This window comes from Passer domesticus, chromosome 5 (assembly GCF_036417665.1).
Source record: "Passer domesticus isolate bPasDom1 chromosome 5, bPasDom1.hap1, whole genome shotgun sequence".
Lineage (NCBI taxonomy): Eukaryota > Metazoa > Chordata > Aves > Passeriformes > Passeridae > Passer > Passer domesticus.
In genome coordinates, this window is record NC_087478.1 from 75573533 (window position 1) to 75601516 (window position 27984).

At 39.7% G+C, this 27984-nt stretch overlaps 2 long non-coding RNA genes across 4 annotated transcripts; both read right to left on the reverse strand.

Moving 5' to 3' along the window:
* Nucleotides 1-96: 96 nt before the first annotated feature.
* Nucleotides 97-18025, reverse strand: LOC135301019 (uncharacterized). 3 transcript variants are annotated; one of them, XR_010362776.1, is made up of 8 exons: nucleotides 16782-18025; nucleotides 15285-15378; nucleotides 11908-12011; nucleotides 11151-11195; nucleotides 9530-9602; nucleotides 2944-3018; nucleotides 1986-2083; nucleotides 97-1723 (listed from the first exon to the last, which is right to left on the reverse strand). It is a non-coding gene; the product is annotated as an uncharacterized LOC135301019 (long non-coding RNA). The 3 variants fall into 3 exon arrangements; XR_010362774.1 differs by having other exon boundaries at nucleotides 11902-12011; XR_010362775.1 differs by lacking the exons at nucleotides 15285-15378; nucleotides 16782-18025 and adding an exon at nucleotides 12398-12731 and having other exon boundaries at nucleotides 11902-12011.
* On the reverse strand, nucleotides 18026-27957 carry LOC135301018 (uncharacterized). Its single transcript, XR_010362773.1, has 3 exons — nucleotides 27287-27957; nucleotides 25642-27133; nucleotides 18026-24754 (listed from the first exon to the last, which is right to left on the reverse strand). It is a non-coding gene; the product is annotated as an uncharacterized LOC135301018 (long non-coding RNA).
* Nucleotides 27958-27984: the final 27 nt, after the last annotated feature.

The window sequence follows — 27984 nt, forward strand, 5'->3', positions numbered from 1 at the left end:
TGTTTAAAAAATTATTTGAAAAAGTTCATGACACTGACAGAAGCAAATCTTCCAGTCTGAAATCATGTTTTAATAAAACCAAAACTTAAACCAGCATAGCTTTTCCTTATTTTTAATGAAGTTGCATACATGGCAGATACACTGGGAAGAAACCCCCAAACTTAGAAAGCTACTGGAATCTTGATTATGGTGCCAGTTAAACTGGCAGGCTTGAAGCAAATCAATATTGTTTCAGTTGTTTCCTAAGGCTGGAAAACCAGACTGTAACTGTTGTAACCAAGCTAGATAAGCACAAGTTATTGGCACAGCCTTCATTGTACTTATAAAATAGAAGCCAAGAGCAAAATTTTTGGAGGATCAGCTGGAAATGATGACCATAGTGGAAATTTACAAGGAGAAACATGAGAATTATGCGTTGTGTCATGCCAAAACTGCATTGCCATACTTTAAGAAAGCTTGCTATTGAAAAGCAGTAATTTAGGCAAGGACAATTACATAGGTGAATGTAGCTTATAATAATTTTCCATTTTTTTCCCTTCAAATTAAAACAAAAAAAAAATCTGATCCAAACAACAGATAGAAAGCTAAAATGGATAATAGCAATAAGATCTGGTTCTCCATGTGATACAGGATTAGCTTCTCATCACGGACACGTGGTTTTTGTTGGTTAAAAGCAAACGTGTGAAAGCAAACATCAGCACCTCCCATTGCAATTGGGAGCTGGCAGCCAGGAATTGTGAATTGCAGTTCTGGTCTATTTGCCACACATTTGGACCTTTTCTGACAAATTGCTACACAAGAGTCTCTGACTGTGGGTGAGCAACTAAGTTTATACACAATTCAGGACTACTTGGAATGGGACAAGAGAGCAGGAACTTGTTTTCCTGGCTGCTGTTAGAAACACTAACTGGAGAGGTGCATATACCCAGGATTTAGACAGCAGGAAAATCACACACACTGGTTTGGAATCTGGGCAGCAATTATCTCTTTCAAAGAAAAAAAAAGTGCTGTGGACTAAGCTAAGAGAGAAACAGGTTTTACCTTTTTTAACTCCATCCCAAAATTATTTTCTCCTATACTCATTTAAAATAAAAGCATCTGCCCTCTGACCACCAAGTAGAATACAGAGCTCCCTCTCTGAGCCTTCAACACCATGTTAAGAGGTCATTCTCAGTCTTGGGTTTTCTATCTCTGCTCCAGAGAGTCCCTTACATATCTGCCAGCATTTCCAAGGAAACTAAGCAAGCTGAATGCTGCAAATTTCTGAAGCAGCAATCAGGGCAAATTCTGCATTTGTACTGGACTTGACCTGATGTCACCCAACACTGCGAAATGGCCCAGAAAATTCTTTGGATTTCTGCCTCTTTTTTTCCTGAGTTGCTGTCAGTTTCTGGAGGAGTAACAGAATCTTCATCTACGATTTTTGGAAAGGATCAGTTCCTAATCCCCAAAATGATCAAGCAGAACAGAATGCAGCCTGTTTATACAATTTCTTAACTTTCCTCAAAGTTCCTCCAGCTATGTGTACACTTTGCTGTTCAGCTTTGGCAAGCTGAGCCAAGCAGGTGGATTTTCATCCCTCTGAAGAAAACCCATGGAATACCAAGGGGCTCCAGCAGGTTGTGAAACTCTACGTGACCGGGGGTCACAGCTCCAGCCTGACTACCTGGACTTCTCCAGCACTGCTTCCATTCATCCTCACAGGCTTGCATCACGTTGAACTCTAGTAATGCAAAGAACAGAAAATCTCCATCTGAGATCTTGAGAGGTTTATAATTAACCCCATTTTTAAATCCTTGGTCCAAGTTGGTGGTGTGGATGAACCGCACAGTAAAATATCCCAGTAGAACTCACAGTATATCAAGATTCTTGGAGACAACATCAGAACTGAATATTAAAAAAAAAAAAAAAACAAACAAAAACCAAACCAAAACAAAACACCTACCATTGCAAACAAGTAAATAGTAACATTAAAAAGTACTTACCATAAACTAGATTTCCACAAAAATCAGAAGCATCAATATTCTGGGGCTGCTGCAGCCATCAACTTTTACATATCTGGCTTGACTCACAACAGTCAGCACTAAAGCAAGGATAATGGAATACACTTCAACATTCCACGTGTTATGGGAGGGACCAGAATACTGTGACCTGCTATTTGGGAGTGCTGAGATTAAAAATATGCCAAAAGCATCAGATTTTCTAACTGCTGCATCAGTTAGAAAGATCTGCATGATTTTCATCAGTGCTGCTATGGAATCAAGGAGAGTCAGATTAAAACCAAGCATGAGTGTGACTAAAATCATACATACAGCCTGGGGATTTATTTTTAATTCAGTATTTTTAATAGTGACCACTGGCCAGTAGCTGTTAATCACACACACATATTGAAATGTCTCAGTTATTAATATGACATCTCACAGGTCCAACTCAAGTACAAGTTTCAGTTCTTGAGGAAATCACCAATAAACAGGAAAATGATGAAATCACTACTTAGAGAATTGAACATCAAAAATTTCAGCTAGATTAAAAAAAAATGGACATTGATTAAATTTTACATAAAAATCATATATGTATAGGCATTAAAATGCCAGTTTTGCTTCTACACCATGGCTTACACCAGTCATCACAGGACTTGTCAACAGTATTTTTGATTTGCTAGAGAACGATTTGTATCAGTTATGGTAAATAATGTACTTTCAGGTTTTGAGTTCTTGCCACAAACAGGAACAGTCTAAACACAATTTATTCAATTATTTAGCACTCTTAGCATTGTGGCATTTTAATGTGCCACAGCAGTGTTACTCACATGCAATAAGCTTTAAAAATCGTGGCATTTTTAACCTGGAAGTATTATTTTAATGGCTGAACAACAAGGATGGGGGTATGGAAAGAAAGGGCTGACTGTACTATAATGCTACAGCATCAATCAACAATACTCACCAAATTGTGCCATCCTTGGCCTGCTGCACAAGGCTGAATCTGCTGCAAACATATCCAGGCACCTGTGGGAGAGATCTGTAAAAAGAATGATGGAAACCCCCAATTTAATAGGTTTTATGTAGTGCTATCATATGCCACTACATTAGAAAACACAAGTGCTTTTAACAGGTGACTACCAGGTAAGCACATTGTCAAAACTTGTTTCATGAATATATATTTTTAATAATACACTAGTCTATAATAACCTACAATAGTAACTCAAACTGATATTATCTAAAAATATAAGATCCAATGTAATTCAATTAAATACCAATCTAACAATTTTTATGCAAATTACTCCATCCTGCATATTTCTTTATCTCTGGAGATCATTCTCAATTTCCTTTTCTGTAGCTTTTCTAGCGCTACACTGCATTTTGTTCATATCACCACTGAAGCTAAAGACAATATTTCAACTCTTAAGCCTACCAGAAAATTATAGTTAGATTTATACTGGCTTTAGTCACACGACTTTGCTTTCCAATGATTTTTCAAAGTACTTTACCATAGAGACTAGAAAGTTCAGACAGGACACCAGCATAAGTTTTGGTCTATTCTGAATTTCAGACTTGTTCCTGAGTCTATTAATAACCTTGAACAAGAATGTTCATTAGAAGGTAGGCTGTTAATGCATCCTAAATTGTCAAACTCTTCCCATTTTAAGTCCCAGTTGCTTGTAACTTTGCCAAACTCTAAATGCTTGGGCTGAAATTTTCCATGCCATGTCTGTGTCTCAATCTGAGATGTGTTGGAAAATTTAATCTAAAATAAATAGAATGATTTCCAAGAATGAGTGTTGGGGGAAAACATTCTGTTTTACTGGGAGGGGGGGTGGGGAGGGAGAGAAGGGAAAAACAATCAAGAGCTATTTTCACTGCAGAGCCCACTTGGGCTCACTGCAGAGCCCTGAAATTGGCAGGAAGGGATAATTTTGTTTAGAATGACACTTCTGTCACTTTCCCTGTGAAAATCAACTGAGTATGGGCTACTTACAAGCCTTTGAAAAATTGCTGCCTGTGTGAATTTACTACAACATGGGATGGGAAAGAGCTGCCTGATGGGCTGAGATCAGCCCCATGCAATTCTGATGTGTACAGTAGATGCCCAGGTCCAAAAGCTCCACAGAAAATCCTGGAATGTGCTCCTGCAAGCCCTTGGTCCCCAGACACTCTCTTGTCTTGCTCTGTTACACCGAAAACACAAAGCATGAGATGAAACCTATTATGCCAGTTCAGTGCAAGAAGGGAGCAAAAGGATCTGGAGAAAGAGGTGGGATGGAATTGCTAATAGAGTTATTAAATAGTATTTCAAGGTGACCTAAGGACCAGACAAACTGCAGGGGAAGGTAATGGCCCTTGGCAATTTCATGTGGGGTTAGATTCTTCTTGCCCCAAATCTGGAGTGCAGTTCCAGCAGCCAATAATCATTGGCAATTATATCCACACTGAGATTTCCATTTCTGGCTTGAGCATGCCTAGGGTGAGTTTGTAAACAGAAGACATGGTATCTGTCTCTCCAGTACTTTAGTGACCTGCTGCCACCAAGGCACTGGAGGAAGTTGGTTCATTCAGGAGTCAGAAGAACAAGACCTAGCCCTGCAGCAGAAAGGGACTCAATGGGAAGAGAAACCTGGATTAGACTGGTAGTGTTTGAGTCTGTAGGGACAAGGGAAGACTGCAATGCTCAACAAACCCCACATAGCACACGTGGCATCTCCAACTTAGACACCCAAATGACTTCAAGAGGCAAGGCTGTCCTGCCACCAGTCTTTCAAATGTACAGGGGTATTCATCTTCATAAGCCATGAGAGAAGAAATGGGCAGACTTGACAGATTCATGATGGGCAACAAACCTTGTGCCAGGGTCAGTCATGAAGAATGGACAAAATTCCAGCTTACCTGAACTTGTTTTTTGAATTGTGTAAGTTGCAGTTGCTTCCTGGTTTGGTATTTTATCTGGCTTTGCTCCCATATTCCACAAAGTCCTGGCACGGCCATTATGGCTTTGTCCTGGGTGACTTTATGCTGCTAAATTATATCCCCATTCATCTGTTTAGCCCAGAAATAAGTTTTGCACCTTTCAGACAGGTTCTGAGGGCAAAGGGGGAGAGAAGAAGCGCGGAGTTTGTTTTCAGGGGCTGCACTCACTGCTCCACATCCTGCTGCTGGACTGTGCTGTCTGCAGTTGGACAGACACCAGGACAGGGCTCTCCTTGGCTTTTGGTTAGTTTTTAGCCAGCTGAGGCAGAGAAGTTCCCTGGACTGTGGTTTTTCTTTTCCTTGGACCTGTTCAAAGCTGCTCTGCCCTGAGCAGCAGCAGAGCAGCAGCAGCTCCACCTGTGGCCACCGGGCCGGGCTGGGCCGTGGCATTTCCAGCCCTGAGGGGCTGATCAGAGCCTGAGTGAGCTGAGCCACAGCCCACCCAGGGACTGGCTGGGTTTGGCATCTCTTTGGAGCAGCAGGAGCTTTTATTGCTTAATATTGTTCATATGGGTTTTTTTGTGCTGCTTTACCTGTTAAATAAACATTTTTTTCCCACTTTTCTCCAAGGAAATCTTTTCCCGAACCAGGTGGAGTAGGGACTTCTTGAATCTGCTTTCTAGATGAACCCCTTTGGAGGTTTTCTCCCACTTTCGCCCCAAACCAGGACAAGCTTTTTAATCCCTTTTGTGCTTAGCAGCCTTTGATGTCTTCACAGGGGCAACACACAGTCAGAATTAGTCCAACAGAGTCCAGAGCATTGCTGTTCTCCTTCAAATGCCTCTGGTACAGATGGAAAGCCTTTGTTGTCTGTGTCATAGATATCTGTCTGCCATCACCAACAATATTCAGAAACTGAAGATGTCTGGGGTGTTGTGGTAAAAGAAAACTGTGAATGGAGAGGGGTAGTTTGTAGGCCTTGAGTTCAGGGCAAAGCCACAGAATTTACTTACTGAGGTGGAGAAGTGATGGAAATTACAGAATAAAGGACTATACCTGCTTCTGCTGTAGAGGTTCTGTATGGTGGGGGGGGGGGGAAAAAGAATGTTTTTTTCCACAACTAGACACCTAAGCATGTGTGCTTCTTTTCTGACTGGACATTCAAGATCATCTGAGGCATGGCTGAGCTGTCACAGCTGGGGCTGCAGTAACTGGGAATTGTAGCTTAGGCATATAAAGTGCAGTAATAAAGTGATGAGCACTTGAAGCTCAGGAACCTTCAATCCAGCCTCTGATATTTGTGAATGTTTCTAGCCTCAGGTAATTCCTATGAAAGACAAGCAAGTTGTGTGGCAGACTAACCAGTTTAAGGAGGGCCATGAAAGGGTGACTGTTGTAAAGGAGGGATACCTGTTGTTACCTGTGACTGTCATCCATTGTCTTAGTTGGGTATGAGAATGGACATTTGTGTTCATATGAAACTATTAGACTGTGTGAGTGAATGAAAGCACTTTCAGAAAACTATCTTCTCAAAGTAACAGCATATTTCACAAAGAAACCCCAAAGAACCCCAACCACAAAACCCACACCAGAATAATAAACTGAAGAAAGGAGAAAAACCATTTTACTACATGTTCCATTACATGCTGCCTCAAAAATAACTTGCCCTCACTTCCTTCAAAAGCTATCCTGCATAAAAAAGTGGAGTTTTTTATACTTTGCAGCATCAATAATAGCATTTCATATCAGAGAACCTTTGAAAGCCATCCCAATTTTACTTTGCATTGTGGATAAATAAACCTATCATTTCATCTGGAAGCACTGTCAGTGAATCATACAGGTTACTGCACTTCTGTTATAATCATTAGGAGTAGAATTAGAATTTTTTCATCTGAACAAGCACAATTCTCAGTCATGTCAATCTTGATGCTTAAAAGAAGAGTTAAACATAAACTAGGCAACAAGATGTTTAAGTGGTTTTCTTTCCTGCTCAACTAGCTCAAAATGAACAATCTAATTTTATTTTTTTTCTCCTTACTTAAGTGCATGAAACATCTACACAATTTAAGCATTGTATAGTCTTTGTTTGGAATGTGAACAATTTGAAATAAACATTTTTAATTGACTTAACAAAATACACTGAAGTAGAGGAGAAAGGACTCAGTGCCATTGAGCACTCTGTCCTGACTTAGATATTTTTCATACAAGGGCTTTACTGACCTGTGTAAAACTTAGTTTTTGCTTAACTCTATACAATTAATATTTTCATAGGCTAATGAATACTTTAGTAATTTAGGATACATATATGAACACAATGAAAACAAATCCTAAGTTAAACAATTAGGGCTCTATGATCGTACACTTCAGTAATTCAGTGCACTACTGATTTATAAATGCAGAGGAATTCTCTCTGGTGGCAAAGCCAGAACCACTTCATGAAGGTTTCTGTTCCACAAAGGAAAGGCTCAATCAGTCACCATGCCTGAGCTAACTTGGATGTTAACTTCATTTCTTGAGTGTCTCAGGTAAGAGCTTGATCTCTCAAATTCATACTGCACAATTCTTTACACTGATTTTGCTTGTTTAGACATTAAGAAGGAAATTGGCAACAGCTACAGTGCATATGAACTTTGGTAAATGCTTAAGGAACCTTAACATGGTTAAGTCTTTTTAGTGAGGGAAGAAATCTTAACTATGCTAAGACACCGTAGCTGCTGAAGTCTCCTTAGGAATTTAAAGTAGCCCAGCCATGCTAAGGCACTAAGAGCTTAAAGAAACATTAATTGGTTAATAAGCCGTAAATTCTTAACCAGTCTTAAAAGAGTTAAGTTCTCTAATCCCAAATGCTTGATTCTTTTATCCAGTCAAAACAATCAATGAGATCAAAACTGTGAGCCTCTGAAGTTCAGTATAACTTTCCTTTGTATTGCTGGGCTGAAGTCTGCAACCAAAGTCTGAATCCATGCTCAACCAAACCTTCAAGGCCAGGGACTTCAGCCTGCTTGGAATTAATATCTCTGCCCTGAGGATGAATTTGTGCTAAGAGTTGAGTTCTAAACACTGGTTACCAGAAATGTTATCCAAAGCTTTTTTCTCTTTCTTTTTTCTTTTTTTTTTTTTCTTCTGATATTTTATACTAGTGAAAGTAATTTACTGACCCTTCCTGGTTAAATACCATTAGGCCAAAAACCCAGTAGAATATTGTTTTCACAGGGCAGTCACTATAAACAGAAATCTCTGACTGTGGGGTCTGTAAGCCAGAGGGAATGTGAAGATTAGGGCAATGTTCCAAGAAAATTTATAGAATTAAGTCAGCCAGATGACTAATTTAAAATATTATGTTTCAATTGTGTGTATATATACATATATATATGTATGTATGTATGTATGTATGAGAAAATAAACATATTTATTAGAAAGCAGTGACTTCCTTGCAATTTTAGTAATTATTTCAGGGTGAAGGAAGCTTTTAAAACAAGCTAATAAATTTGGGTAGACCGATCCTATACACTGCTGCTTTACTGGTAGCAACAGGTTCCCCTCATACACATCAGCATTTCATTAAAGGCAGTGCTGTTTGTATGTTTTCTGACTTCTTGTAGAAAATGAGTTTATGATCACTAAGAGATGGTCATTAATAAATAGGAAATTATGGACACTACTCATGGCTCCTTGGTATAGAAGGGTTTTACACACAAGGCCCTACATTTGTCAGACAATCTCTCAGAACTGTGGCTCTATTGCCAGTAAAAGGTTAAACTGCATTTTTGCAGTTTTGAAGTGAATCAAAGGGCATTACCAAAGAGAAGTTATGCTTCTCATGAACCTCTAAACTAGGTTTGAGGGATTTTCTCTTTCTTCTTGTGTGCTATGGAAGCCCCTTCAGCAGCTGCAGTTCATAGCCAGGCATGGTGTGACATAATGCAGGGGAGAAAACAGACAATGAATGAAAACACCCATCAGGTTTGGTGCCACTGAAAGAAGATGCAGTAGACAGTATTAAGGCCTTAAAGAAAAAAAGATTAAGAAAATCATGTAACATTAACCCTATTTAATGTAATTCTCAGCTACAGTTGTGAGTACGTGGACAAGGGAATGAGAATGTGTCCAGAGAAAGGAATCTGCTCCTGGGGCTTCATCGAGCGTTCACAATGAGGGAGAAAGCCAAGGAAGCCAATTACCAAACACTGAATTTCCTGGATGACATATTACCATAGCATGCATGTTTTTGACCTGCTGAAGTGGCTCCACATGGCCTCAGAGCTTTCTGGCATTACCAGATGTAAGTATTCCAAAGTGCCAGGCAGTCTTCAATATAGGATGACTTTAAAATAGTTATATTTGCAAAAATTAACATCTTACATGCTTTTTTGATTACGATCTCTATGTTCAGAAAAAAGTCAAAGTTTGGTTCAACTTTTTTCTCTACAAACATCTAAACTAGTAATCATAATTTAAAATAATTTAAATTGTTTAAAGAGGCAGCATTCCCCTCTTCTGTCACTTCAGTGGAAGGGCTGGGACAAACGTGCAGTTTACATGAGCTAATCTGTCTAGTTCTGCCCTGTTCCAGTCAGTTTTACTAGAACAAACTGTAATTATGTCCTTCATTTAATGTTTGCTCTTACCTGAGTGTAACTCAGCTTATTAGTGCAATTGCCATGGATTTAACAAACTGCTCCAACAAGACTGGTCTGAGGCCTGCTGGAGGCAAGGCAAGAATCATTACTACACTTTATAATACTTAAAATTCATAACTGGAATATTCTTTTCATCCAGCAACTTATAATTCCTAAAACTTTGAAGTCTAAGAAGGCATAGCAAGTTATACAATAAATACCCATTACAAGTTTCCTGGATTTTGAACAAAAACATTTAGGTATTTAAAAATTGCAAAGCAAATCTCTGTTAAACAGCATAAATACCTTTGAAAAAGATTGCTTTCCCAAAGGCTTACACTCTCTAAATAGCTTGTAAAAGTACTTATTTTATGTATCTGTATAGAGTTTTGAGGGATCATTTATTCTTTTAAGGTATGAGAACAGACTATTTTTTCCAGCCTTTATTATCACTGTAATTAAACTGTTTCCAAAACTCAAGCTATTGAAGTTATATGGATTATAAACATAAATGTCACATACACACACAGACATATCTATATACATTTGGAGATTCTCTCGGCTGGTGTGAGGAAAAAAGATAAAAAGCTAAAAATATGGAGGATAAACTGTCAAGAAGATTGTCTCTGGTGAGAGATTGTCTGAGCATCAGCTGCCCAGCACACCCAGCTCAGCCTCACTCCAGCCTGTTTGGTTTGAGCAGAGCTCAGATTCCTTCTTGCTAATCCTTTCTAGTAATTTTTGCCATGTTATGGTTTATCTGTCTATTCACCCTCCCCAGGCTAAACTGATTCAGGTTGCTCAGGAATTTTTTCTGGTTTGGCTTGGTTTTTTGGCTCCTTGTGGCATCAATTTGAAGTCACATTTCCTCCAACCTTTACATGATTATTGCCACTACAGAGACCTCTGGACAGTGAAAAACTGCAGCTGTTACAGTGTTTTTCCTGGAGCTTTGGGGAAAAGATTGAAGAGAAACAGATCCTGGTGTATTGGAATCTTTTCCTTTCCTTCTACCTTACTCTACTAAAAGAATAGCATCTCCCAAATATACCCAATACCACACTGTGTACCAAACTCTGATGGGTTTGGATATTTGTAGTTAATAAAAAATAGTTGAGCCCTGATATTTACTCGGTGTCAAAGCCAAATTAGTTGTTTGATGGTAGGAGCTACTCAACAGGTGCCAAGGCTGAAACTGGTAAGAGTCTGTGAATGCTATTTTGTTAAAATGAATTGGTAACTCTGTGTATTTAACAATTTGCAATTAAGCATCTGAGAGCACTGATGCTAGAAACCCACTATGCATTTGTTTTCTGTTTGCACTCAGCAGGTCTCATTTAGGTCATTATTGTTGTCTGTATTCAGCAACAAGAGACAAATAAAGAGCTTCTTTCTTTTCAGAAAGGTCGCTGTTTGTGTTTCTGCTTCTGACACAAAAATTTGTACTGTGAATTCTTGATCAATTTCCTTATTTTGACAGTTTTTATACCTCCCTATGGCTATTTATAAAATAAAGGTGGGGATTTTTTTCATAGCATGGCAACTTTTCCCAGCTATTTGCTAGTTATCTGATGCCACAAGGAAAATAATGGATAGTGTAGAGATCCAATGAATTCCAATGAATACTTACATTCTAATGAAGTCCATAGGATTTAGTGCACAGTTGAGTACTTTGCTGTGTGTAGAAGAAGAAAATCAATTATAAAAAGCATGTAAGCTTAAAACTGAAATAGATTCAAATACATAGTGTCAGATGTAATCTCTGTAAAGATGTACATATTTTACCAGGGATATTGCTTTTACTTAATAGTTGCATTTAGTTCCTAATTTACCCTCTTGTCTTTACATTCTACATATAAGCAGAGAGGGGACAGACAAACATATAAAATGAGGTTTACAAGATTTTTCGAGTGGCAGACATGCTTTTTGTCTCCTGTAACATCAAATAATACTAGCCTGTTGTATTTTGTCCTTGAAGACTTAGGTGAAAGAAACAAACTTCAGTTTGTCCAATTTTCAAAATAAAAAGGCAAATGGAGTTAACTTTAAAATCCTATGCTGGTGGTGAAATGAGTGAGCAGTGTTGCCCTGTTCCAAGGATGCCAGAACAAATAAATGCTAGCACAGAGCAGTACACTGCAGTGTCCTTTGCTTTCTTCCCCAGACTTTCTCTGGTGAGGATTTACATTTCTGAGCCACAATGGTGCTCCATCTCTGTGCCATGTAGGCTCTTCACAGCATCTGGAAGACTGGCATCACCACACACGAGCCAGGAGCTGCCCATGAGGCCCCCAACCTTTAAACTGGGGAAATGGGTTTAGGTAACCTTGCTTAAATTGCGTCATTATTTTTCAATACCATTAACATTTAGAAACTCTTACACAAACCGTAATTCAGATGATTATGGACCAGAGTGGCTCATCTTAGCTCCCCAGTAAACTCATCTATTTAACACCAGTGCTGAAGGAATTGGAATAAGAGAAAACTGTGCCTGGAAAGGAAGAAATTACACATATGAGGACTCCAGATCTATCATATTACATCAGGTTTAACCTGAGGTAGAATTTCATATAATGAAAATCCAAACCCCAAAAATAAAATCCTAGCAGCATGTCTTTTTAGCTAAATCAACATTTTCACTTCTAGAAGTTCAGAATCATTCAACAGCCCTTTCATAGCTGTATATGTGTATGGCCATACATTCTTCTTTATCTTCTTCCAGTATGAATATGGAGCCAGAGACAAATGGGAGCGTCACCTACAGTCAGGGCTGCAATAAACTGTACCTAAATAAATAAATAAGACCCACCAAACCAAACCCACCCCACCAAAACACCTTTTCAAAAGTGAGGCTGTCATGAATGTGGCAAGTCAGACCTTTAAAGCCTTTTCAGCTGTGCTGGAGGTGTGGAAAACAATCCGTTTAAGACAATATTCCAGACAAAGGCTTTGTGGTGACGCGGGGGTTAATTACAAACAACAGAGGTTCATTATCCATGCCAGAATGTTGTGTTCTCACACAAAAGGCGCTCTCACTTGTTAAATGTCTAGCCTAGACTATCAGAAATTGCATTACACTTGCTGCCCCTCCCCTTATTCCCGGACTTTCTTACTCAGGCCTTTTTTTTTCCCCCTTCCTCCCATCTCTATTGAAAGACAGTAATTAAACACTAAAGCCTCTCAGTTTCTGCAGCACTGCGGGGGAACTCCTCCCTGTAATAAGCACCAATTACTGGCTGCGACTGCAGCTGATGAAGGATTATCCTCTCACTGAGCTACGGCAAGCTCTAGAGTATAATCTTCAATTAGTTCAATTCATGGAGCACACTGGCAGGCAGGCCACTATGTTTCCCACGACTTACACAAACAGCCTTTCTTTGACACCCCCCAACTCTGCACAGATGGTCCCAGCACTGTCTGTTGCAGAGTTCAGTGCATCTGGCCCCTAAACCCACCTAATGCAGGCAGCAAAACAAAGCCTGGGACTCAAGTGCCCTACAGTACCTATTTGTTTCAGTAGCAGCAGGCTGGCCTTTTTTTTTTTTTTTAATTAAAGAAAGAGAAATTATTCAAGGAGTCAGAAAACAGGTGGATAAACAAAAAACAACCAACAATCTTCTGGACTGACACTATAAATCACTTCTAGTCATTTTAACTCTGCTTGAATTTTTAATAAGCCAGTCTTACAAAAATGTAAATAATATGGCTGCAACAGCTAAGAGATAGGGAGAGCAAAATTAAAAGTCTATGTTTAGCTCTTTTTCTTCATGATTAGGTATTGCAGACATCCTCAAGAAATAGTTGATTTGGGGTTTTTTACGGTGTGTCTGTTCACTACTTGGAACAAAGGCTTTTGTGAACCCAGATTTACTGTCTGGGCTTTGACTTCTTGCTTCTGTATACGGATATTTTATATGGTCTATGTATCAACTTTCTTTAATTGCTGAACCTAAAAATAAATGCAGTGATACTCCAGAGCAGGTAGACTTTAATTAATTGTCAGTCTGCCTTTATCTGTGTTTTTGATACTGGAAGATTTGCTGTATGACTGCTAAACACAATAATTAAATAGACTAAAATAGATTAGTTCCACTGACATCATCATCATCTTGCACACTGACTAATTCTGTTGCCACTGCCTTTGCTTCAGAGGAGCTGCCAGGACCAGAAGGCACAATGTGGATAAAGGCATAATGCCCACAGCACCTGCTTTTATGACCTGGTGTGTTCATCTGAGGGATGCAGTTCCCACTGCTGCCTCCACGTGGCTGCCTCAGCAGAAGAGAACAGGATTTTTTCCAAAATCAGGGGATGTCCTCACCTGTAGAGAGGTTATACAACCTTGCAGGATGACTTACAGCTGATAATTGCCCATCTTGATCTGCTTAGGATATATGGGCTCTTAGACATCCTCAGATCTGGAAAAGCACTTGTATGTCTGCAAATGTTCCTGGTTGGGTTTTTTTCCAACTGTACTGATTGGGATTTAATAAGATATTATTTTAATGCATAAAGTTTGCCTCAGTAACATCCTTATACTGTCATTTATATAAACTGCTGAAATACCACTATATACACTTCAATGATGGAAAACCCAAGTCAGACAAAACCGTCACATTTGTTTTAGCTGAGCCATTTACTTCAGTCTGGCAAAAAAAGGCCAGAAGTAAAGTGTAGGTCCAGTTTGTGAAATGCCAACTTTTCAAATGTTCTTCCCTGTTCTACTGCTCAAAATACAGCGCTGTAGGTATTTTGAGAGAGAATTTTAAAAAAATAAATAAAATCAGCCTTTACCCTAAAGAACACAGAAGTTATATTTGCAGCAATTCAGACTTTTAGACTTCAAATGTCCCAGGCTGCTACTGTGTAAACACAACCTCCAGACTGAGGCAGAATACTAATAAAGAAGATCTTAGAGAGAACACCCTTCCTATTTCCTATAGACCCAGGAGTAGAAGGAATCAAAGCTGTAGATTTCTAATATTTGGGGAATGATTGAGGCACCCTGCCATTGTGAAATCAAGCAAATGTACAAGAAAAATAGTTCATAAAGCTAATTTCCCTTTCTGCTGGGAATCCAGAGGGAAAAAACCCCAAACCCAAAGTGAACAATGGGCTGCTCTCACTTGCCACATGGAAGGTTTTTAAGTGTGAGGCCTTACATACATGTTTATCTCCCACATCTGGTTGTTGAAATGGGCACTTAGTTTTATTACAGGCATGAGACTGTCCTCAGTGCTGCTATAAACATCCAACTGTAGGGTTTGATCAGATTCAAGTATCATTTTTAAAAGTATATTCACCATGGGCCCCAATTTAGAAGCATGGAAGGTGGGTTTATTTTATAACTAGATTGTCAGACAGGGAGCTGAGCCTGAGATCACACTAACCTTACAAACCTGCCCTCTGACCAGCTGAATTCTGCACTGACCATCTGTGTAGTTTAAAGGTGAAATTGTCTGATGATGCAAAGATACATCAAAGAGAAGAGCATTCTGCATCTGAACTTCTCTGACTTTGGTCATCCACTTTTGTCTTCCCGTTCCATAATTTCTCTCACATGGAACAACTTATTTGGCTCCCTCTGTAGCCAAACCAAATGGGCTCATGCTTGCCTTTGTCCTCATAGCAGTTTAATCACAGAGAAGCACACAGAGGCAATTACAAATAAGAGAAAAGCTTCCCTCAAATAGGTGTGACCTCTGAACTTTGAGGAAACAGAGAACAAACTGAGGAAAATCAGTGGGAAGAATGAAGTGACCACCTAATTGTTGATCCTTGTCACTTTCAGCTGGGATAGGCAGCAGGTCACAACCATCACATGGTGCGAGTATCATGGGTATTACAGCTCCATTTTCCTTTTGGTGGGGGAAAAAAAAATAAACAAGGAAGTTGAAAATTATCAGTCCCATAACATTTTTTTTAATTGTAAAGCACTGAACAGATAAACAGTCTCTATACATTTAACACAAGGGTTGCTGTGTTAACTTCTACTGTGTTAACACTTCTACTGTGCAGAAGGGTATATCAGAATGTCAGGTTGGATCATAAGGATCATCAAGCCCAGCATCCTGAGAACATAACTTGTGGCCTGAAAAATTCACAGAGTTGACTATAATGGTACATGTAAAAGATGGAAACTGGAGAATATTCATGTGAAAAGAAGATGACACCAGGACTTGCTGGGGACGCTTGGGTTAACTTTGGTTAATTTTTATCTAACTAGAATAAAAGGAGCAGTGCAAATGTAAACAATTGTGGCAGTACCTTCACAGAGGGATTGTGTCTTGGATTTATTTTCCTCAGTGATCTAGTCTAGTTTAAGTTTCTACTTTAGGCTCTAGACCCTATCAAGTGCCTTATTGAGATCGCAGGAACTTTGCATCACCTCATAAATCACCCCACAGATCTTTTTATATGTATAGATCCATTTATTTATATGTATTTAATGTATCTGTGGACTCTCTATGGCTGCTGCCTGTGAGCTGCCACGAGCAGCGCTGGGAATGAGCCACAGGAGCTGGAGGTGTGTGTGCCATTGCAGGGCTGTGGTCTCCTTGGGATCACAGAGACATGTTGGGATAGCTAAAAGGGGTGGAAATGGCAGGATTCAGGCTTTGTGGGAAGGACAGGCTGGGAAGATGAGGAGGGGGAGCTGCTCAGTACGTGAGAGAGCAGCAGGAACGTGAGGAGCTGTGCCTGGCACAGACAGGGAGCCAGTGGGAGCTTTGGGGTCAAGATTACAGGGCAGATGAGCACGGGACACGTGTTTGTGGTGAGTGTTTGCTGGGCCCTGCCTGGTCAAGGAAAGCCATTTTCAGACTGCTTCACATCCACATGCCCTGGTCCTTGTGGGATGGAAGGGGACACAGCAGGACACAGGAGCAGTGCTGCTGGGACTGATCCTCACAGCAAGGAGGAGGCTTGGGGCAGCAAAGAGTGTTTGTTTGTTTAGAGCACAAACCAGCAAAGGACAGCAAGTCTCAGGGATCTGATCACCTACTTAGGGATAGGTGCATGCTTAAAAGCTTTTCTGGATCAGAGCCATCACTGGCCATTAATATATACACTGGGAAAAAAATCATGCCAAATAGGTTATAATGCATCCAGAGAGCAAATTGAGTCCTGAGCACTGCACATGCATTATTGTGCTCTGACCTGATGAAGCACACACAATTATACTGTTAGCTTTCAATAATGTGCCATATTTCATGTAAATGCCATAAACAGGAGGCAAGCTGGACAAAGAATTGTGTCATACCTTTTAATTGAGAACAGGAGGGTTTAAGATTAAAAATCTCCTTGGATAACACCAGTCATGCCTCTTTATAAATTGCTGAGTTTGCTAAAAGACAGCTTTCTCCTAGGAAATATAAATAAAGCCTGATGTGTTATTACCAAAAATATTTGTAAGACATTAACAAAGTTTGCAACCAGCATTATTAACTGCACAGTAACAGGGGCTTTATTCATCAGGATGCACATGTAATTTATTCCTTGTAAAATTCGTTATCACAAATATCAAACATGCTGAGGATAATAAATGACCAAGCAGAAATCAAACAAAAAGGGCTTTGTTTCAAGACACAAAAGCAAATTGACCCTTTTGATTTATTTGTTTTTCTAAAGAAAGGAAATGCTCATTTAGCAGATTAAAAATGAAATAGGGAAGTTGAACAACAAAAATCTTGATGAAGACAGTACTTGTTAGAACTGTATGGAAAGATAACAAGTGATTATAACAGAAAATGTGAACAGCCCAATAAAACACAAGTATGATCAAAGCTGTGAAAAAAGCAATTAAGCTGTTTTGACACTTGACTGATGAGTTGAATGTGTGCTCAGATTTGAGGCATTTAAACTATGTTCATGAACAATTCTGTTTACAGGGCACCTACTAGCATAGTTTTCTTTCATCTTGCCATATAAAACAAAAAGGAAAATATTTTAAAAAACTGTGTCACTGGATAAATCAGATTTATTTGCTACACTTTATTAGACCATGGGCACTTGGAATTCCTATAGGAATAACACCTTGAAGTTACTGAATAATTGGAAGATTTGTTGTACACAGGGTGGAAAAGTAGTCCCAGAGCTTATACAATTTCCTTTTGGAGAAATGTCTTCATGTAAATAACTGAGTTGCTTGATATGCAAGCCTATCAAGGAAACTGGAAGCTTTGTTCTTTCCAGGCTACAGGGGAAAAAATAGAAATAGGGTTTGTTAGTATCCAAATCCAAGACAAAAACTGAATCCTGGAGGCTTTTTAAAGCTCAGTATAATTCAATGACATTTTAAATGAGACTAGCATTAGACTGAAATTTGTTAGACAGTAGTTTGAGATGTCCTCTTGAAAAGAAGAACTGTAAAGTGGCAGAGGACAGTTGTTCCTAATTGTTACCACATTTTTGATGCAAGAGCCTAACTGCAGCAGCCAAAGGTAGTTTTTCCATTTTTATGGGTTTTTTACCTATAATTTCTACCCTCAAACACTGTTCTTTTTTTTTTTTAAGTTAGTATGTGAGGTACTTGACAGGAAATAAACAGATTGCAGCAATAAGAGCTAGACGTCACTTTTTCAATGTTTTTGCAAATGTAAGGCAGGGCTTCAGCTGCAGACATTTCATGGGAAACTCTGAACAAAACATCATGTTTTCTGCCATGGCAGAGGCAGCTCTGAGCCCCATTACATTGAGGAAAGAACAGCAATACCTCTGTCACCCGACTGACAGGCAAGCAGAGGTGGCACTACAGAGGTCAGCTTTGAGTACAAGACTCCTAAATACACTGTCCTGGAGAGCCAGTGCTTTGAAACTCAGGGAGAGGACAGAAGCTCCAAAGAAAAACCTCCCCAAACCATCAGCAAATACAATCCTGCCCCTATTCTTGTTTGCATGTTTTTCCAAAGGAGTGAAATAACAAAAAAAAATTTTTTTTTTCTTTGTGGAAAGCAAATGGGGAAAATCTAGGAAAAGGCTGGTATCCTGCATTTACACCAGTGCAGACTGCCTTCTGTTCTCACTGCTCCTTCACACTCTGCAGTGGTGGGAAAAGGCCAAGAGACAAGTTTGACTCAGGTCAGTTTGCCCTGATACTGTTCCGAAAAGAGGCTGCAAAATGGAGCAGAGTGGAAATAGACAACGACATTGGTTTTGAGTGAGGGCTGAAGGACAGTGAACCATGACATGACAAGGTAAGCATGTTCATACGTGACAAACCTAAACCAAAACCTGCATGGTTCCTCTTAGAGGCCACATGACCACAGCTGAAGTCTCAGATCTTCAGAGTGACAACCAGAGCGCACTAAGACAAAAGAAGAGATACAGGTAGGAAAAAACTAGCCACAAGTCACCATTGAGGCACAAGAGCTGCTATTCCATACAACCATACAACTCAAATACCCCACCATAAGTCTTGGAAAAAAAGAGTTTTAGATACAAGAGCAGACTTGACAGTTTGGAAGGAAACCAAAGGCTGAATTACCCTTGGAGAGAACTTTCAGGGCTCTCACAGCTCGTGAAGCCTAAAACACTCCAGGGCCTGTTCTGCTGCTATTTGTGCCACTTGGAGCTTGGCTTTGGGTGTCACTTGAGTCACCTCAGCCTGTACAGAGCTGGGCAAGTCTCACACTGTTTCTCAGTGAGGCAAGGGGAACGGTGCCTCCCAGAGGGGTCTCTTTCCAGGTGAACCAGTCACAGAGATTCTTGGTTTGAAAAGCTCCTGCCCTGTGTAAAAAGTTTCACAGTGTGCAGACAGAGTGCTGCAAAGAGACACTTTACAAGACAAACCCCAAGGTGTTTCTGTGACGCATCAATTCACACAGCTGGCTGCCATAGCTTGGGTGAATACAACAAAGGCACTTCAGCCTTTCATGGCTGAGGGTTGGGTATTGCTGTTTGCCCTCCCCCTGCCTGGTCAGTCTCAATCAGCAGCTGCCCAGTTCACTTCTCTTATGCTCTTCTCCCCTCACCCACACATCTCCTGACAGCTCCCCTTCACAATTTCCTCCCCTTCCCATTTTCCTTTTGTGCCTTGTCATGTTCTCTAGTTTGCTTCTTCCTCTTCACCTCCTCCAGCATGTACCTGAGCGTCCATCCCTCCCCTCCAGAAGAGCTTCCAAGTTTCTCATAAGATCCTGGCTAACTTCTCAAAACACTACTGCTCCTGCCAGTAAACCAATAATTTCATACCCACACCACCCTGCCTGGCCCCCCTGTCAGGAGAAGCACACTACCTCATTTCTCAACAGCAAGCAGCTCACCTGCATCCTTTCACAAACAACACTTGCCAATCCTAGACATTAAGCAATCCTCATAATAGCTTGGAATACAGAAGTTTTCCAGAAAACAAACAAAAAGCCATTGTGGAACCTTTTTTTTTTTTCTCTGTGAGTTTTCTTGAGCCTCATCTTGAATTTTTCACTCTCTCCAAAGCATATGCATTAGAATGCTTTTACTTGTTAATTTAAAATGCAATTAATTTTCTCCATACAGTGCTTATTGGCATTGCCAACACTAATATGCAAAATAACTCAAAATATTATTATGAAGTAAAAAAATGCTTTTTTGTTGTGTTGGGATAGAACCTGAGTTCTGCCAACAGAATAAGTACAAATGCTGATAACCACAATACTCTCTCCTGTCTTTGACATCTTGCACCATACTTTAAACTTGGGTTAAATAGTGCCCTAGAGTTTAGAGGAACAATTCTGTGAGTATGAGATCCACCATTTTTCATTATAAAAAAGGGTAGTGAAAACTTTGGATTCTGCTGCTTCAAAAGACTGAAGTCCCAAGTAAGTCTCAAGCACTTATTAGTGGCAAGAACTGAATGGAACAGCTTTGGTGGGAGTGCATAGTACTTTTGGTCTTCTTTATTGCATCACCACTGATATAATTATTCTGGTACAAATCATGTACAACCAGAAGTTATCCTACTGGGATATGGACAAATAATTCCTCCAAAGCATGGTTACACTGCTTCCACATCCATTGCAAAGCAAATAAAAGTCCTTAAACTAAAACATTTGAAACACAAGCTACTAAGAATTTAGCTGAGCCTCTATACTTGATTTGTTTATCATTTTTTATGTCAGATGATTTGAGACCTTTGAAATTTGTAGCCATCACAGTGGAGGACACTCAACACAGGGATCAAGCCTATCATGTTTCACTTGCAAATAATGGCAACATGCTGAGAAATAGGTAATTGCGTTTGCTATGTGATAATCCCTTTAGATGCTCTGTCTGGGGTGCTATCCCTTTTAATAAAGTGTGGCAAGGGAAGAAGCCTGTTCTGTGGATGAGAAGCCAACAGGAAGAGGATGAAATCTCACCCTCAAGTCCTTATTATGCAGATCTTAAAGGACTAATCAGGCCTGGGGCTGAAGGGGTTGTGTTGAGGTATCAGTCATGGCTCAGAGCTCACCTGCTTCCATTCTCTTTAATGTCAACAATAAAACTTCTCTTTGTGCCACTGAGAGCAGATCCAGGCCTAAATTTACAGAAATTAAAGAGGTGTTAGATAGCACCAGTCACTGCTCGTGTGTTGGGTTTGGAGGAAGGTTAAAAGCAAACCAGCTGAGGTTCAGACTGAAAAGTTTCACTGAAGCAGCAGGATGGATTTCTCTGTTCTTGCCAGGAGCACCCAGAGACAGAAACACAGAGCTGAATGACAGCAGTCATACATAGTATTGTAATTATAGAATTAGGTTGAATAATTGGGTTATTCCAGCTCTTTCTGCAGCGGACAAAAACGGAGGAAAGCACCAGCACTGTAGATATTTCAGTTATCTCAGCACAAGGGTGTTTGCCATGAAATCACTGGAACTTCAGAGCTGGCTTTGGTAAGTAGTGTAGCAAGTGTAACAAAAAGGCAATTGCAGAAAGACTTAATTTAATGTTAACAACAGTGTGACACAGCAGCACGTTTGGGAGGGGAGAAATCAAAGGTGTGTTCAGTGAAAATACAGTGAAATACAGAGTGCTATCATCTACAGAGAGTGGAGGGATAAGTATTTTGGATTCAGACTAGGGGTTCTTAAGGTAGAAGTGAGGAGGACAGAGTCATCTGGTTTCTTTAATTGACCACAAGTTGACTATGAATTGCTGATATGATGCAGCTATGGAAAGATATATTGAAATTCATTAATGTTTCCCTGAAAAAGAATTATGAAATTTATTACAAGGGTACTCATGAGACTTTGTGCATGAGAATATCTGTGTGCTGTTCTGGTCATAGAAAGATGAAAACCAGAAAACATGTTACCAGAGGAATAGAAAGACTGGAAAACAGCTTGACTTACTTAGCTTAGGATTAAATAAGACTCAACAGGGAGTCTAAAATACTACAATTGCCCAAAATCAATAATAGGGAAGAAGGATTATTTAAGTGGAAAAACAATGTCAGCCCAGTACAGAGTGATGTAAAATAGGAATGAAAGTAGACTCACAATCAGAAAGATTCTGGATCAGCCAACTTCTTGAGACACGAAAAGTGTTTCTGCTTTGAAGGTGGTGAGTTGAGCTTATATCAGACTGGCCTTAGGCTGAGATAACTTTGCTAGTTATATGTTTCCAAAAGGGGTAGATTTAAAGAGATCAGAGTTAATAAGTAATAAAAAACTGCCTGGAAAAGAGAATTTTAAGAAAGCTACGTGATTGCAGTGAGACAATGCAAAGCACTTGTCCTGGACTTTAGCATGTCTTAATTTTAGAACTTCCTAACCATAAAACTCCCAAGTTTGGTTTCAAAGTTGAGCATACAGTTGAGTTTGTATAGTTTTGATGAAAGAAAGCAATAAACTAACTAAAAAGAATATGAAAAACACATGGGTGATGTTTTATCTGATGGACTGAATGCATAAGGTAAATTCAGACAGCAAAACACATTTTTACTGGAGTTTAATAGTGTTGTTTTGGAGCAGGACTGAAAATTTGTAGTTTTAGTTTCATAACACTGCCCAGCTGGAATTTCCATTTCCAGTTATTATAATACAAAGCTTTACAGAGGTATTTTAACCGTTCATTTTAGATGGTTTTCACACGGAGAAGTTTACTTGAATACCAGATATACTGTAAACATACTGAACATCTGGTAATTAAGTATAGTGCACAGTAATCTCCATAAAGCCCATATCTGTGGTGAAATCTTTTTAATAAATAGTTGATAATGGAATGAAGCTATTAAAAGAATTACAGCACACATGGTCAAGTACAGACATTATTAATCCCACAGCATGAATAAAAGCTTTTAACTGTCCATTTTACCAAGAATCCTTAAGATGGGCCTGTGCTGGAATGAGTGTCAGCATAGAAATGTCCCATTTGCAATAGAAAAAAAAAAAAAAAGAAGAGACTCCATCATTCCAGTAAATAATTCTCATAACTATTCAACTACCCAGTGAGTTTTGTACTCTTCTCAAACTGCTCATACCCCAATTCATGACAGCACAACCTCCACAGTCTTCCCTAAGGCACCCAGGACACCAGTGGGAATGGAGGGTCACTTCTGTGTTACCCTCCTTTTGAGAAATACTTCACTTTGCAGCAGTCTGTGTGCACCGTTGTGGGTGTCTGCAGAGAAGTTTTCTTGAGCAGGAGGAGAGCACATCTGAACTAATGGGAGCAATTACCTCTCCTGGTAGGTAAGATTTGTTCTTAAGATGGCATTGTGTAAATGAGGACTCATTTATTCATTTTGAACAAGCTGGAGATTCCAATCTTTAAGCTGAATTCACTGACACTTCACAATTTCCATAAGCAAGTCGTAACATCACTATCCCTTAAGATGCATTACCTGATTGCCATCTACATTTTATTTTAAGAAATACCCATCAGAACAAAACAGCTTTTTTTCATCCCCTTCTACCAAAATCTGCTTAAAATAAAAATCCTGACATCTTTTTAATAACAGTATTTCCCCCCTGCATTTGATCAGCAATTCTTATTCCTAAATTGAGGCTAAGTTCAGCATCCACCTTGAGCTACCAAGTTTGAAAGGTGGCATGTCTTCAGATTCATAGGAGCAATATGTTATACTACTGGGTATTTTCCAACCTCAGCTTTTCCAATGACTATTTAAGGCCTTCTGTTCTTTTCCCAGAAGTACTGGTACATTGTTTAAATCACTGCTATGACTCATTAGCTTATTCTGTATTTTAGCCAGTTAAGTTCCTCTACCTTACACTCCTCCATATCCTTTTATTTTTTTCCCCAAGAAAACAATGTCAAGACACCTTGTGCAGTTGGTTGATAGTTGTCAAGCCAAATGTGAATTCACACAGGCAAATGTCAGTGCCATACACCCCAAGACACCCACATCCCATCACAGGAACTGCTGCTGGGGCACCACCTCCCTGGGTATATCCAGCTTCCAGCTGCCAATCATTCCACTTCCACTTTGTTTCATCTAGCACTGGACTAGAGAAGTTTATTATTATATTATATTATTATTATATTATTATATTATATTATTATTAAATTATGATATTATATTATTAGAAGTTGATTATTATTTTATTCAGGAGACTGAATAAAATCAGTGACAGCAATGTCCTGTTAATGATGTTTATGGGACACCCCCTCGCAGATGTTCACCCCTGATATATGTGGGATCAAACAGGTGACTTAATTCCTGCCCCCTCTTTGCAAGGTGTCCACAATCCAGTTTGGGACTGTATTCCGTGCTCCACACTTCACATGTGCAAAAAAGCAGGAGCACAGCCTGGTTTCCAGGGAGCCTCAGAGCTGCTTTCAGCAGCCTGAGCCTGTTTTTAACGCTGACACCTTCCAGGGAAGGGCAGCAATACAGGCCCAGGTTTTATAGCAAATACACCATCAACATCAAAGCATAGGCATATTTTTCAAATACACTAAGCAATGACAACTTTTGATAAACTCAGCAGGTATTCACCAAATCTGATCAAAACCAATATGGGAGCCCAGTTTTATATATTTATGTTCACAAGAACTGCTCTTAGTTAACTTTGAACCTCCTTGGTCCTTCCCCCTCCTGTCTTTCACGTGGTGATCTGTCCAGCTGCACAAACACAGCACAAGTTGCCACAAACCTGGAGTTGTTTGACAAGCAGTTTATACAGGGAGAGTGACAGAAAAGGTATTTCACGAAGGCTTCAAACTCCACTCCCTTCAGTCCATCCTTGCCTCTGCCTGAGCAGACGTGTCTGGCAAACCCTCTTGGAAGCTCATGGAAGGTGGAGCAGGTGCTAAGCTCTTAAAATGAACAAGAATTTTAGTAGCTGCATGAGAATAGTGTAGCATAAACTGTTATTTCACCACAAATTCCAGAGCTGTAATGGGCTTTTTGGCACAAAAAAAATCACAAAGGTTCTGTTCAGAGTGGTTTTTACTATTTGGCATGTTCCTTCTTTAACTTTTAGGGGCTTCTCTCCAACAATAAGGGAAAAAAGGACAAAACTTGAAAGAAAACCTAAATGCAGTATTATTAGAATATAAATGTATTCAGGGAGTAATCCCAAAATATTATGAACTCTTGGTGCCAACTTCTATCTTTGATTTCTAAAACTCGGTCCTTACTCTTCTGAATAAAAGAAATGTTCTTTCCTTTTTTATTTTGGAATATTTTGATGAGAAGAGATTTAATTTAAAAAATGCATATATAAAGGATTCAGATTAAGAAGGTTTCTTACTAGAAAAAATAGATGCTCATTTTCTGAAAATCTGAAAAAAGAAATTTCAATCTCTGTAGCCACTAACACCAATTTAAGTTTCAAGCACCATTTGCAAAAAAAATAGAAAAAACTACCACAAGGCAAACCTGGATTTGGAGACTTGTCAGAATCATTGAGTATACCTGAAATACGTATGATTCTGAGTCCATGAAAATCTGAATCACACCTATAAAAAAGCCTTCCTATTCTCTTATGTGGGCTGCACATGCAGGACTAGAAATCTAGGAGGCAGGAAGGGAGAATTTTTATTAAATCTTGGTTTTCTATTAAAACTTCCCTGTTTTGCTGTTTGGGTCCTTAGTCCACAGTTACATAAATATATTGGATAGTCACACTAACTATGTTTGGAACTATGGGAACAAACATATGGTAGCACAGCACAGCATGAATCCTGGTTTGTAAACTTACTAGTTCATACTTTATTGATTGGAAACCTTCCTCCTGGAAGCAGTGGGGAAAAAAATTAGAGTGTGATAAGTAACGTAATAATATCATACAAATTCCCATAGCTGCTGGCCAAATGTTGAGAGTGAATTATTCACTGACCTAGTCAATGAGCATCTTCCCTAGAAAAGCTCAGACGAATCTAGAGAAAAGAAAATTGCATTAAAAATTCCTTGTGAGAAGACCTTCTTTGAAAATTAAAGTCTGTTTTCCACTTTTGTTCTTGCCAGAAGAATCTGCCAGATAAGACAGAGTTATGTATTTGTGCACAGTCTGGGATACTTGAATCTTGCTCCCTACTCCAGGATAAAGCTCTGTTGTTCCACCAACACTCAGCTCTGGTGGAACTTGCACTTCCCCAAGCAGAAGTAAATAGCTCAAGAACAAATTACAATTTTGACTTTCTACACAAGGAATCTCTGCTGGTGTCTGAGCACTGGTGACCAGGACAGGCCTAGTAAAGGAGAATTCACAGGAATTTTCCATGTGGTGACTATGGGAGATCAAGGCTCAGTTTACCTATCTACTCACCGCACCAGGACCAGGACCTGACAATAAAGCAATTCTGGCTTTGGGCTCCTTTTGTCAGATAAAAAGGTGCCACAGCCTACATGACATAATGAATTTTTCTGCTATGAATGCCTTGGCAGCTCAAATTTGTTCCCAAAATGTTGACATATCAACTCAGCCTTGGCTTCCAAAGAAGTTACCTGCTCAGAGCACTCCTGCTCTTACATGGGGTCTGGTACTGCTGTCCTGCAGCCAGCATGGAGCTGCTCAAAAGCAAGAGGGGGCACAGCCTCCACGTTCTGCTGCCTGCCTAATTCCATAGGAAAGTGATAAAGTGCTCACATCTGAGTCAGATTCACTTTCAGTCTGGCCCACTGTCAGGTCAGGCTGATGAACCCAGAGTGACAGGGGATACAGGTCATTAAGGGACCCTTGCAGTCAGATCACCCCAAACTGCTCATGCCTGGAACTCAGAAACTCCCAGCTGAACCAGAACACACCAGCAAGGTTATTTATTCCATGAGACTTTGCAGTTTAATGCCATGCTACCAAATGAACTTTTGGGCAAATTAACCAAGACTGTCCTTAGCTTTCTTCACATGCACAGTAAAGTTGCCGCCTGACATGCCCAGTGCTGCACTTCGGGGTAATTAGGACAGGGAGGGGAAAAGTATTAAGAAAGTAGTTTGCTTTGATCCATACTAATTAAGTGTGTCTGTGACTGAGGAGTTTAGATGTGTTTGCCATCTAATACTGCTTAGACAGGAAATCCTGTGGAGTTACACTAATGCTAAACCAATCCAACTGCACTTGCTGCCCACAGAAATTGAAGAGGTGAGTCTTCCCAGCACTATTCCTTTAATTCAGAAGTAACATCCATGCTCTAGCTGCTGCACCACTCCCTGAGGTGTGAATAAAATCTGCACACTGAACTACCAGCCTGGATCTGAAAAAGAAAAAAACAGTCATTATTTACAGCATTCTTCTACCATGACACTTCCATTCTTCAAGGATTCTTGAAGGCAACTTATTGCACAAATAAAGTTTGCTGAGAAATGGAGACCTTTGTTTCCTTCTATACTACCAGTTCTGTTCTTACATCGTATTGACCTTCAAGTTGGTCAGGGCCTCCCAAGTTCTGAAAGAATTTAACTTCTCTGTGGATGATGTCAATAAAAAAAAATCCACCACCATTAAGATGTGTCTTGAAAGGACCTAAAGGCTGCTACCTTCCTACAGCAAGCACATCTCCCTCTACTTGTTTGACAGCAAACTGAGTGAGCTACAAGCACAGAGAACTTGAGCAGTTAAGTGGGAGCCACTTTGCAGGAGGCTTTTCAGGTGAAATACACTCTGCTGTAACAAGGTGCTTCACAGCTTCCTCACAAAGACAGCTGTCATACATTACACGTCAGCATGGCACTTTATTCATATATTAAAGTTTCAGCGAAGCTGCAGGATGAATGTGGATACAGGATGGTCAGCAGATATCTGCTAGCTGTGAGCTGAGGGGAATGAGAGAAAAACCAGGCATACAGCCTTAAATGAAAGGCTACTTTAAATAACTTTCCTAAAGAGGAGGGCATGGAGTTTATTATATAAGAAATTCAGTGGCATGATCTCCAAGCCAATTTTTTATGAAGGGCTCAAGACAGCAAGCCGGATTTCCTTTTACTGTCAACAGTTGCTTGGATGACTTCTAATCATGTTTTTAATCAATCCAGGCTCTAATCTGGGAGGGATTTTCCTTTCTAGGAGTGGTGAGACTGCATGGACAAGAACTGCACAGGTAAATGA